Source organism: Chanos chanos, chromosome 12 (assembly GCF_902362185.1).
Source record: "Chanos chanos chromosome 12, fChaCha1.1, whole genome shotgun sequence".
NCBI classification, from domain to species: Eukaryota; Metazoa; Chordata; class Actinopteri; order Gonorynchiformes; family Chanidae; genus Chanos; species Chanos chanos.
The window spans coordinates 9,032,528-9,044,450 of record NC_044506.1 but is presented as its reverse complement, the minus strand read 5'-3'; the positions used below and the strand labels follow the sequence as shown (position 1 = coordinate 9,044,450).

General features: G+C 46.0%; 1 protein-coding gene across 1 annotated transcript in view; it reads left to right on the top strand.

Moving 5' to 3' along the window:
* Positions 1 to 11,923, top strand: part of pard6gb (par-6 family cell polarity regulator gamma b) — a 31,887-nt gene that overhangs the window by 18,141 nt on the left and 1,823 nt on the right. The window lies entirely within an intron of this gene.

Sequence of the window (11,923 nt, the reverse complement as noted above, 5' to 3'; positions counted from 1 at the left end):
AACCTGGCATGAATTCTTAGAATTCTCCTGCTTAGACAGGATGTCTGCACCATTCCAGGCCGTTTGTGGCAGCCAGATTCAGTCTGTGGTATTCTCTCTCTCTCCTTCTCTGACTCTCTGTCCTTCTCTCTCTCTCTCTGGCTCTAGCATTCCCCTGTTGGTAAAGGAGATTTTCTTACTGTTTTGTTCAGTAGTCCTGTCCACTCACTGCTGTATTAATGTGAATTTAACTCTGTTCAGACCTGCTTGTCTGTGTATGCACTGTACATGTGTTTCTGTGTACCAGCGCTTAAATCAACAGCACATTACCAGAGCTACTTTAGCATATGTATGTGGAATGTATTTTTATCTCCCCCACCCCACTCTGCTCTTTTCAGCCTTTCTCACTTGTCCTTCTGCTGTTTACCATTTTTAGGCTGTTCTAGTGCAGCTGAGACCAAGACAGAGCGATTTTGACCTTGTCTGGTGATTTCGATCTTTTCGGAGTGACGCGGCTTATTCGACTGCTGGTCAACTCATCCGATCTGCTTTGCGATGCTTAGCACATGTGTGTAGACAAACAGACAATTCATTATAGTTTCGGTCATTCATTCAGTGATTTGTTTTGATTGAATGCCTCTGGTTTGTTAGTAATGTTAATGTATACAAAGACAGCGCTGCCTTTCCTTTCGGCAAGTTTTATTTTTTTGCTCTTTCAATTCTTGCTTCCTGCTGTCTCTAGAATGTCCTGGAACATCTCAAACATTCTACATTCCAAGCCTTTGGAAGCATTCTCAAACGCTGTTTACAGACTGTAGCTCCAAGACCGGATTTGTTACGCCGGTCGGTCCGATTGACGGCCTGAACCCGGGAGAGCCCGTTCGGTCAGCCGGCGGTCGGCGCTGGCAGGCGGGAGGTGGCACGGAGTCGTGAGAACCGCTGGGCTCGTGAAAAGACTCGCAGAACGTCCGTGCCTTCTGCCTACGCCTCTTTTCTTTTTTCCTTTTTTATTTTGGGAAGACTTAATTACAAAGGAGGTTTCCTCCTCATCCTCCCAGCTCTCCGCACTCTCCCCCCTCGAACACAGCAGGCGCTGAGCCGGCCTGCACACCACTGCCAGCCAACAAACAAACAGGCCCCGCGCAGCTCTGCGACGGAGCGTCTCCAGGGCTCCCACCTCCCCACCTCCTGCCCTTAAAGCTACACCGCTCCCGCGGGCTGAAAGAGGAGACGAGGGAGAGCGACGGCGAGGAGAGATCTGAGCCCTCGTTTCGTGTCGGCTCCCGACGGCTCCGTGCCAAAACGTCGTTAATCGCTGACAGCGTCGTCTGGCCGAGCATCCCGCACACACGGCCGCTGCCTCAGCAGATTCACACACGTGCGCGCACACACACACACACACACACACACATACACACATACACACACACACATCTCCATTCCACTGTATAAGGGTGTTGAGGGAGTGGTGAGAGAGACAGGTTTTTAATTTGATCTTTTCTCCATCTCTCTGTTTTGTATGTTAAAGTGGGGGAAAGCGAGCGATAAAGGATTTTGTAAAAAAACAAAAAAAAAACAAAAGCTGTTTTGGTGCTGCCTCCCCTGTTTGTAGGCCTGAGTTTTAAAGTGCTTTGTACTCTGCTGGGGTTGGGGAGGTCCTGAGGTTACTCTGCTCTCTTCACTGACTGATGGTGTTTTAAGTGCTGCGATGCCTTTGGTTTACCCTCATCAGCCGAAGCCCGTCAGGGCCCATTCAGAAGCCAGCGTGTTGTGTCAGATCTCATATCCTCACACACAGTCACAGGACTACCACACACACACACACACACACACACACGCTCCTCTCACCCAGGTCACAAGTTCATCCTCCGCTTTACAGGTCATGTTTGCTTTTCAAACATTTATGCCAAGGCTGTCTGTTTGTGTCTGGTTCTGTGTGTGTGTGTGTGTCTGCGTGTGTTTCTGAATCTTTGTTCATGTGTGTGTTTCTCTGTTTGTTTCTATGTGTTGATCTCTATTTCTGTGTGTGTGTGTGTGCGTGTGTGTGTATGTGTGTGTGTCTGTGTGTGTATGGGTCTGTCTGTATCTGATTCTCTGTTCATGTGTGTGTTTCTCTGTTTGTTTCTATGTGTTGATCTCTATTTCTCTGCGTGCTTGTGTGTGTGTGTGTGTGTGTGTGTGAGACAGAGAGAGAGAGAGAGAGGGAGAGGCTGACCTGACTATGCAAAAACCACCCCAGCCTGTGTGCTCTGCTCTTGACTAGCTAAACTAATACAATTAGCCATGACGCAGCCGCTGCGTAAAAAACAACCCGAAATAGCAGCAGCCAGATGTTTACATGTGTTTGAATGATTTCCTTGGAGGGAAAAGAAAAAAAAAAAAAAAAAAACCAAACTCTGGAGTGATTTGATTGAGACTGGAGCAGCGTGCTCCGGAGAAGCTTTCTCTGTATACTGCACATCTCCCCGTGAACAGAGCAGAATGAAGCACAAATCATTGGTTTTGGCACCGGGGGAGGGGGAAAGTTATATTTAATCCTCTTCAGTATGTTTTGGCCCGTCGCACTATGTTCATTTATTCTAGGACTGAAACTCCTGTCAGCTCTGACTGGTTAACAGCTAAAGCTGTCCCGCCGCTGTCCTGCTTTAGCTTTTCTGTGTGCTGGTTCTGCTGCTGCTCGTTTGGGCTCGACGTCTGCGCTGATGTAGTCTACAGGAAATGGATGGGCAGAGAGACAGATCGTAGTTTTGAAGGACGTTGAAAAGACAGATAAGCTCAGTGAATGTCTCCTCTCCGGCGTAGAGCAGATATATATTTCAGGTCTTTTAAAAAACGACTTTGTGTGATGCAGCCTGACAAATAACCGGCGGACGAGCATGCGTTTTATTGGCCGCAGCAACATCCCGGAGCCGTCAATCGAAGAAATAACCTGTGCGATTGGCTATGGCTGGCTACCGTCCCCGACCCGAAAACAGTAGTTCATCAAATAAATGTTTCTTTAGATTCTTTTGTCTTTTCACTGGTCAGTTTAAAATTTGAAAGAGCAGAGAGGAAGGGCAGTCGTCTCAAAACGTTATGTGACATCATATCAAAGTGTGTGTGTGTGTGTGTGTGTGTGTGTGTGTGGAAGAAAACTCACTCAGTTTTATCTGCATTCTCACCACACTTTTTTTTTTTTTTTTTGACATTTTGATTAAAATTTTGTTTCAAATCTTGTTTCTGTTTGCTATGTATATAGTTAGGAGTCAGGACACAGAGACAGACAGGACTAAACCAGATACAGTCACCTCATTCCAAACATGTGGGACGTCTGCCAGTCACTCCTGCTCCGCAGGCCAGGAGCACAGCTCTGTAGAGTGGAGGAGGAGCATGAGGAGGAGGGGGTGTCAGTCAGACCCAGATGTGAGGTGGACTCTCATATAGACATTAGACATTCACAGTCAGAGTGGAAATATTTGACCACGCTAAACTGTCCATTTGCCTGACTTGTCTGTGGCATCCACATTAACTCTTAAAAAATGTTTTGATATGCATTTTTGTGTGAGTGTGTGCCTCTGCGTGTGTGTGTGTGTGTGTGTGTGTGTGTGTGTGTGTGTGTGTGTGTGTTTCCCTGTTTGAGCCATACTACAGAACGTTTGACACTGAAATTACCTCCAGTTACTAACCACTTTGGTTCATTTGTAGGCAGCTGTGTTTTATTGACCAGACAAATCAGGTTAAAACTATTGAAATGGTTTTAATGTGTTTGTTCCAAGCAGTTATGACTCCTGAAATAACAATAACATGGCTTTTGGCTACTGGACATGCACATAACTGAGCGGAGTAGACTGGTGGTGTAGTGTAATTGCCAGCCTTGTTTTGGATCATTTGGCTTCTCTTTAGTACTAGGTGGAGAGACAGACGTAGTAAGGTGAGAAAAGGTGAGTCATTTTAGTGAGATGGATAGCTGAGTTCATCATGGAATACTTCCTCAACGTGTGTGTGTGTGTGTGTGTGTGTGTGTGTCTGAATGACAATAGCAAACAGAAGCAGTGATGCAGGAAAGAACGTGACACACGCACACACACACACACGCACGCATCAGTCAGCACACACACACAGGAAGCAGCCTGTTTATGTACGTTTGGAAAGAGGGTGTGTGCAGTTCAGGTGTGGGGGGACCAGTCTGGGCCTGCCCAAGTCAAAGCTACAGTTTCCCAATAACAGCCAGAGAAAAGGGGCTTTCTGTGGGGATAGACGGGACGTGAGTGCCCCTTGTGGCTGAAGGCTCTCAGCTGTCGTTTAGTTGCATGTACATTGATTTCATTCCCACTCAGAATGCTGAAGGTACAGTGGTAACAAAGCTATACATACAATATACACTGAACTGTTCCTTCAGACACCTTCATTCAGAAGAGAGAGAGAGAGAGTGTGTGTGTGTGTGTGTGTGTGTGTGTGTGTGTGTGTGTGTGTGAGAGAGAGAGAAAGAATGTTGACAGAGCAGCCTTCTCATAAGACATTTTGGCTTTTAAAAGTCTTACTCTCTTGTTATTTATGTCGAAGACCAGGCTCATTTTCAGCCTAACCACAGAGTAATTTTGCATCTCTAGCAAATTTGTGTCTGAAGGAGAAGGAGTAGCAGAGTGGGCAGTTCCTGCTGTGGCTACAAAGAATTCTCCCTCAGCATGCCTTCATTTAAGGTATCTCTCTCTCTCTCTCTCTCTCTCTCTCTCTCTCTCTCTCTCTCTCGCTTGCTCTTTTTTTGGAAGGGGGGGTGCATTGTCTGCCTTTAATGGAGGATGAAACCACAGAGCTTTGTGATTATTACTCTGTAATTACGCATCCAAATCCACTGTATCCGTGCTCATCTCTCGTGACTGCCGTACTTTTAGTAATAACTCTATTTTTTTGGTCTTGAGGAGAGCAGGAAAATGTCGAGTGTTGAATTTGGAAGACAGTTTTCTCACAGGAGCGGTCCTTGGCAGTATGTAAATTTGGTGTTTGTTTGAGAGACTCAGGGATCCTGATTAGTGGATCCATTATAAGAGGAAAGCCTGTTTTTATCAGTGTAAACCCCCTCCCCCCCCAATTTCTGGTCCTGTTTGGTATCAGCCCTGACAGTGAGAGATTAGAGAGCAGGTCTGGATTGGCTCATTGACCAATGTTGGGGGAGAGTTTAAGAGAGGTCAGGGTGAGGTTAGAGCCAGGGTAAATTGCCCCCGGCCCAACACACACACACACACACACGAACACACACAGCTCTCCTATCTATGACAGGCCAGACACATTTGTGCTTGACCTCTGTGGGAACGTGGCTGTTATTTGTGTTGGGTCAAATTCATTTGACAGGAGCATTTGCTGTCATGGACAGTATTAGTGTAGAATTGATTGTTCCACTGTGACTTCATGTGGAGGACACAGATTATAATGGTACTGATGGTTCTCTCTCTCTCTCTCTCTTTATATACATGCATATGTATATGTGTATGTATATGTATATGGGTGTGGGGGGGTGTGTGTATATATATATATATATATATATATATATATATATATATATATATATATATATTATATACATGTCTTGTTTAGGAACAAAATGCCTGTCTCAATAAATGTTAGTAAAGGCCCTCTTAAGCTTGAATTCACCTCCCTCTCAGTGGAAGGAAAAGAAATTCTCTGTGGATGCATGAAGTAGTTATGCCATAATTACAGGATTACCATGAACAACACCCATTGCAGAGCAAATTTTTCAGCCGGGGGTCGTTAAATGTTATTGGATTCATTGTTTTACTGGAAATGAGTAGTTTTGTCACCATTAAATGCAGTTAAACAATGGCACTGGGCTTGAGCCTGCATGTTTTATTTTCCTCTCTCTCCCTTTGCATGGTTTCTCTCTCTCTCTCTCTCTCTCTCTCTCTCTCCCCCCAACCCTCTCTTCACTCTTTATCCCCCCTTCTCTCTCTCTCTCCTTCTCTCTTTCTCTTTCTATTTCTCTCTCTCTCTCTCTCTCTGACTGTAATTAAGAAGTAACTGAGGGCGTTTTAGCATTGCGGTCACAGTTTAGTGAAAGAAACCGAAAGATTTGAAGGCAAGAACCATGTAATCGATGTTTTAGCTAAAAACCTATTTACGCTCTAAACTTCTTTACTGTTCACCCTTTCCTTTCAAAAAAACCTCGCCATAGATTATTTCCTTCTGGCAGAACTAATCTCACCAAATATGTGTGTTTGACCGTGACAAACGATTCCCACCCATTCCTCCGCTCTGTACCGAGAGGTTTTTTGTTTTTGTTTTTTGTTTTTTTGTTTTTTACTTTTAAATAACAGATTGGTCAAAATGACAGGTGGCAGTGACCGCGTTTCAAAGCACACCACTCAGTTTTACATCACAGGACACGACACGGCCAGAGTCACCCATCTCACTCACGCATCCCCACCCGTGACCTGATACTGACGTGAAATATTTCACTGACTCATCTCTGTCTTTCCATAGATATTTCTGAGGTGCTAAAGGGGCATGTGGCTCCTTTAAACTGGCTTTTCTGACCAGAGAAGGCTTTTTTTTTTTCCTGACTTTGCCTTTGATATCCGTCGGCAGTCTTATCCTGAGGCTGAACAGTTGGCCTTGCCTTGAGGAACATATGTTAGTTAATGGGAGTCCGGCATGAGGCAGGAGCATGTGTTTTCATGTTAAAAATCATTAATGCGCAGGGCTGGACCGGAGGGCCAGCTGATCTCAGATCAGGCGTGGACAACGGGAGCGGCACATAATTCACCTTTATGTTAGAGAACTGCTCTGCGTCTTTTTAAAACCTTTCCTTTGAGCCAGACATTTCCTGTACCAGTGTTAAATTAATGAGGGTGAAAGAGAAGAACACTCCTCTTTTTTTTTTTTTTTATGTTGCCCCCCATCAAGAAATGTTCAGCCAGACCTCAATATAGCAAACGTCTGCAAAACTCTCACGCACGCACGCACACACACGCACACACACACAAAACCTCCATGACCTCTGTCTAAAATGTGATGTGCAAGGAAAAAGAGAGATTGAGGGGGAACCTAATCTGCAGACGAAGTCTCCGCCCTGCAGTGCCCCCTCTCTCTCTCTCTCTCTCTCTCTCACTCACTCACTCTCTCTCTCACTCACTCTCTCTAACTCATCCCAGATGTGCGGTTCGGTGGTGTGAACACCAGTGAAGGAGAAATGGGAGGAGGGAGGAGGAGGGAGAGTTTGGTGGGGTAGATGACTGTGTTAGTTTGGGAGGGGCGTCTCTCTCCTCATCTTACTTCAGGGTTCAGGAGAATTGACAAAAGTAAAGTCAAAAGTTTATGCGCCCCCCCCCCCCCTTTTCTTCTGTCTCTCCCCCCTTGTTCATTTATTTTGGGTAGTCAGTGGTTTCTAGGGGTTAAAGCATTCCTACTGACCAGGCTGTAAATGGTAGTTGAGATGGAAGGATTTTTTTGTTTTGTTTTTGTTTTTCTGTGAACTGTTTGAATGGGTTTCTCTCTCTCTCTCTCTCTCTCGTTCTCTCTCTCTCGTTCTCGTTCTCGCTCTCTCGTTCTCGCTCACTCGTTCTCGCTCTCTGTCTGTAATATAACTGTCACTGAGTCCCTGTGTGTTTAGGCCTTTAACCATGCTTCATTTTGCCTGCGCCCCTACACCATGAGAATGTGAAATATGTTTTCATATTCAAGAATAAAACGGTCCGTCCTTCAAAAGAATATTCATCCCTGTTTTTAGACTGCTACATTAACTTCCAGGCTTGCCTCACTGTGGTTTTCAGTTCACTGAAGGAATGAACATAGTGCTTGGAACTGATTTTATTTTTCCATGACGTTTTTAACAGTTCTTTCCCATTGATAAATTTAGTTCAGGAGTTGAATCCGCTTTGGTAGGACAGAAACCATCTCCAGAGTGTGGGGTAGCGTCTGTGTGTGTGTGTGTGTGTGTGTGTGTGTGTGTGTGTGTGTGTATACTTGTTAGAGGGCTCTGCAATACGACCAGAGTGCTGTGTTGGTCAGGGTGGGGGGGTTGAGGGGTCTGTTCACATAAAGGCTTTGCACAAGAGGCTCATGGGAGCTGTGACATAATGGGGAAAGCAGTCACACTCCTCAAGCAAATGCCTCAGTGTTTACATCCCTCTCTGTTCGTTTCCACTGTGGACCGCTGCGGCACGCTACGCAAGCGGAGGCAGGACTCGACTTAGCGAACAGTGCTAAGAGATTCAATAACTAACCACTTATCTGAGCCTGCAGGTGTTCATGTACGCAAATCAAACATCTGCTTTTACGATGCGTTATTGACCGACCCGTTATTGGCTGACGCAGATGTAGTTTAGTACATTTGATTCACCTTTGAACAATCGGTAGGGCTCCCTCATATGTTAGACAGCGAGAAGGAGGGGAAACGGCTTCTTTTTTTTTTTTTGGCCTGTGTGTTGTGACGGACGATAGTGTTCTATCCCCCGAGACCTTAACAGCTGGAACGACCGGGGTGCACAAACTCCAAGAGGGATGCTGCCCCCAAACGGACCTGCTGTTAAACCCCAGGACTTGTCAGACGATTACCGTTATCCCGTTAGCCGTTAGCTAGGGGCCAAATGCTAAGCCGGGGCCGATCACAGTGCGTCACTCCTCTTCTCTGGTTCTTAATGAGTACACACCTAGGGCCCAGCCGAACGCCATGACTCTGCTTCTTTCACGCTGGCCCAGACACGCTGCTTATTAACGGTAGGGAAAGCTAATCTAACGTTTGGCTTGTCAACAGGGTGCAGAATGCCGCCGTTATGCAACATTGTCTTAGCTGACGCTGTTACCTTTTGTCACGGAGAGTTGTGTTCACATGACCTGCCTCACTCGCTAATCTCCTCTCGGCCAGCCGACAAAACATTTCATCAAAAAACCAAGAGCATTTTTCACCCGCTCGTAATGTACGCTGATGTAATATCGCATGCCCCCCCCACCCCCCCCCCAACCCAGGGACCCTGGACAGGATGGAGTGGAGATGGAAAGGAACCAGTACATATTTTTTCCCTGTCTTTGTGTTGATCGCAGGGCTTTGCCAATACACACAGCAGTAAACGCTTAGAAAATGCTAGAATAAAGCGCACTGAGGCCTAATGACCGATCGTAAAAGCCTTTGGATTCCAGCTTTTATTGGAGTGTGTGTAAAAAAAAAAAAAAAAAATTTGGGCGGCACTTGAAAGAGAACGTTTTCACTGTGGGAGTTAACGAGAGGTGGGACGCAGGGAACAAAGACCTGCCCCCCCCCCCCCTCCGTCGCCCTACCCACACCGCTGATTCTTTTCTCACAGCTCCGCTCCAGTACCACTGACTGACTGACTGACTGACTTACTGAGAGTGAGGCTGCAGAACTAGCACTAATTGATTGGTCTGGCTTAAGTGTCTGAAGCATGACTTTAGTGCCTCAAACCTGTTACCAACTGTCCTCCGCAGGGTCGTGACCTACGCATTCCCAAACCCGGAGCCGCGCACCGGCACGGGGACGCTCCCTCCGCGTTCAAATGCCTGGGCCGCATTCCCCTGTTTTGCCTCGCCCCCCTGTTCCGTGACCCCCCACCTTTCGCCGCCTTGTCGCCTGGCGTCGACCGCTGCGGGCGCCCGTCACCGTGGGCGTTTCAGTCCGACCCGTCCCCGTGAGGTTTTTTTTGCCGGTTCCCTCCGGTGCTTCGGCACCGTGCAGTCACGAGCGACTGCGGTCTGACTGCGGAATGAAGAGAGTGACAGCTGCCTGAACTTTGTTTCTGTTTTTCCCGCGTGCCAAGCTTCCCCCCCCCTCCCCCCCGTCTGCTTTGTTCGCCCATCTTCGCCTCTGGGTTTGCGTCATCTGGTCTCTGTTTGCTTTGTGGTGTTTGTGAGAATGGGACAGAAATTAGCACATCTCTTTTGGGTTTTTTTGTTTGTTTGTTTTGTTTTGTTTTGTGGTGGGGCTTTTTTTTTTTTTTTTTTTTTCTTTTTCCTCCTGGTGCGACCTACTGAGAATTTGTTCGTGCTTTTAAATGAACACTAGTATATTAAGTGAAGGTTTTGTCGTCCATCTGATCTGTACTCCATGAAGATTCGTTTAATTTTGACTGTTTATACTGTTTTCATTTTGCTCTGGACTTTTTTTTTTTATCCTCGTCTGTATCCTTTTACAGAAAGATCCGTATGGATATTATTACCATCATATTGTTGAAGTTCACACACCACACACATGTGCGAGTGATTTTATTTTATTTTTACGTCCACCAGCATGTTTCCCCGAATCCTTTTGATTTTTTGATTTTTTTAATACGTCACTCATTGACATTGAATTGTGGACATAACTGAGAAACTTTTCCTTTTAACAGCTGTGTTCTAACCAGATTCTCTTTCCTTTTTTCTTTAACCTGCTAGACTTTGTTTTCTGTCTCAGAGGCATTGGGCTGTACCTCTAATTTTTGTCTGCGAATGTCTGGAAACATCCAGCGAGGCCTTTGATCAATACGTTTGCATTTGTTTTCCATCACGCTCCAGTGCAGTGGGGATTACTGCTGTCGGGAGTAGTTTCGACAGAGAGGGTGACAGGACGGAAGACGCGCGCTGAGGTAGCGCGCTTTTTACCCACAGATCCCGGCTCTTTATCCGTAGGGCCAGACCCGTCTGGCACGGCGGGTCCGGCGCGCCATCTCGGATCGGTTCAGCCCGGTCCGCGCTGGACGCGGGCCCGGTCTGGACACCGTGAGCCCTTGAGAGGATGAACGGTCCAGCTCAGACTACTTTCTTGCCAGGCACACCCACAAAATAGCGTTCAGTGATCCTCCCTGGCTCTGCCAGCAGACTTTCTGTTACGATGGCTGAAATTCCACCCTTGTTCCCAGAGTTTGCTCATTAGGAATCTTTAGGCAGTCCCCGGGATTTGTTATTGGGGATTGTAATTCTGGGAGAGAGAGAGAGAGAGAGAGAGTGTGTGGCATAAGGTACACTTTGGACTTTGGAGGTCCGGACAGGAGAAAAGGGGAAAGTTTTGGCAAAAATTCGTAGTTCTTTTAATGAGGCCCAGAAATACCCAGACCAATGTGTTTCCTATCAACAGGACTTGCACTTGTGGCTGAAAAATCCAACATACACTGAAAAGTCTGTCTGGATTCAATCAAAATAATCATGCTGCAACAACAACCCCCCCCCCCCAAAAAAAACCTAAAAATAACCACGGCACGGCACTTTGAAGAAATTCAGAAGCTTTTTAAAAAGCATTGTTAAAAATATGTCTTGAAGTCTTCATGCAGGAAGTGGTTTCTTTCCAGACGGCCTTTTTTTTTTTTTTTTTTTTTTTGACAGCATGAGCTGGAACTCTTAACACTCTGGTTAGAAAAACAATAAATACATGGAGGGAAAAAAAAAAAAAAAAAAACAGAAACAAAACAAAACAAAAAAAAAAAAGGTCGGCTACCGGCTCTGGCGAGGCGGTTGTGTTTGACGGCGCGTAACCTTAAATGTCTGTTTGCTCTCTTTCTCTGTCAAGGCCAGGGCTGTTCAAACCATGTGGCTGGTTTCTTATTGAAACATTGTGTGGTCCTCAAATGAATTTCCATCATTAACGGAGCGGAGAGGCGAAAAAAGAGGCGTCAGTCAGCGGAGAGGAGAGGAGCTCTGGCAGCCCGTGTTTTCTTCATCAGCGCGTGGCTTCGCTCTTTTCCCCAGCTGTGAGCTTTCACAGTGAGCTTTTACACACTCAATTACAAGATAGCTGGGTGGGAGACAGTTTAGCCCCGTTTGGAAAAAAAAGGACGACTGGAATTTTCCAGACTTGACAAGCTTGATTTCTTTTTTTTCTTTGCAATGTAGTGATATTTGAGGCTTGGCTTTTTTTTTTTCTTTTCTTTTCTTTTTTTTTTTTTAACGCGTTTCAAAAACACGACGAAACGTAACGTTATCTCCAACGTCTGACCTCAAACCTTAGGATATCACACGCAGCTTCCGC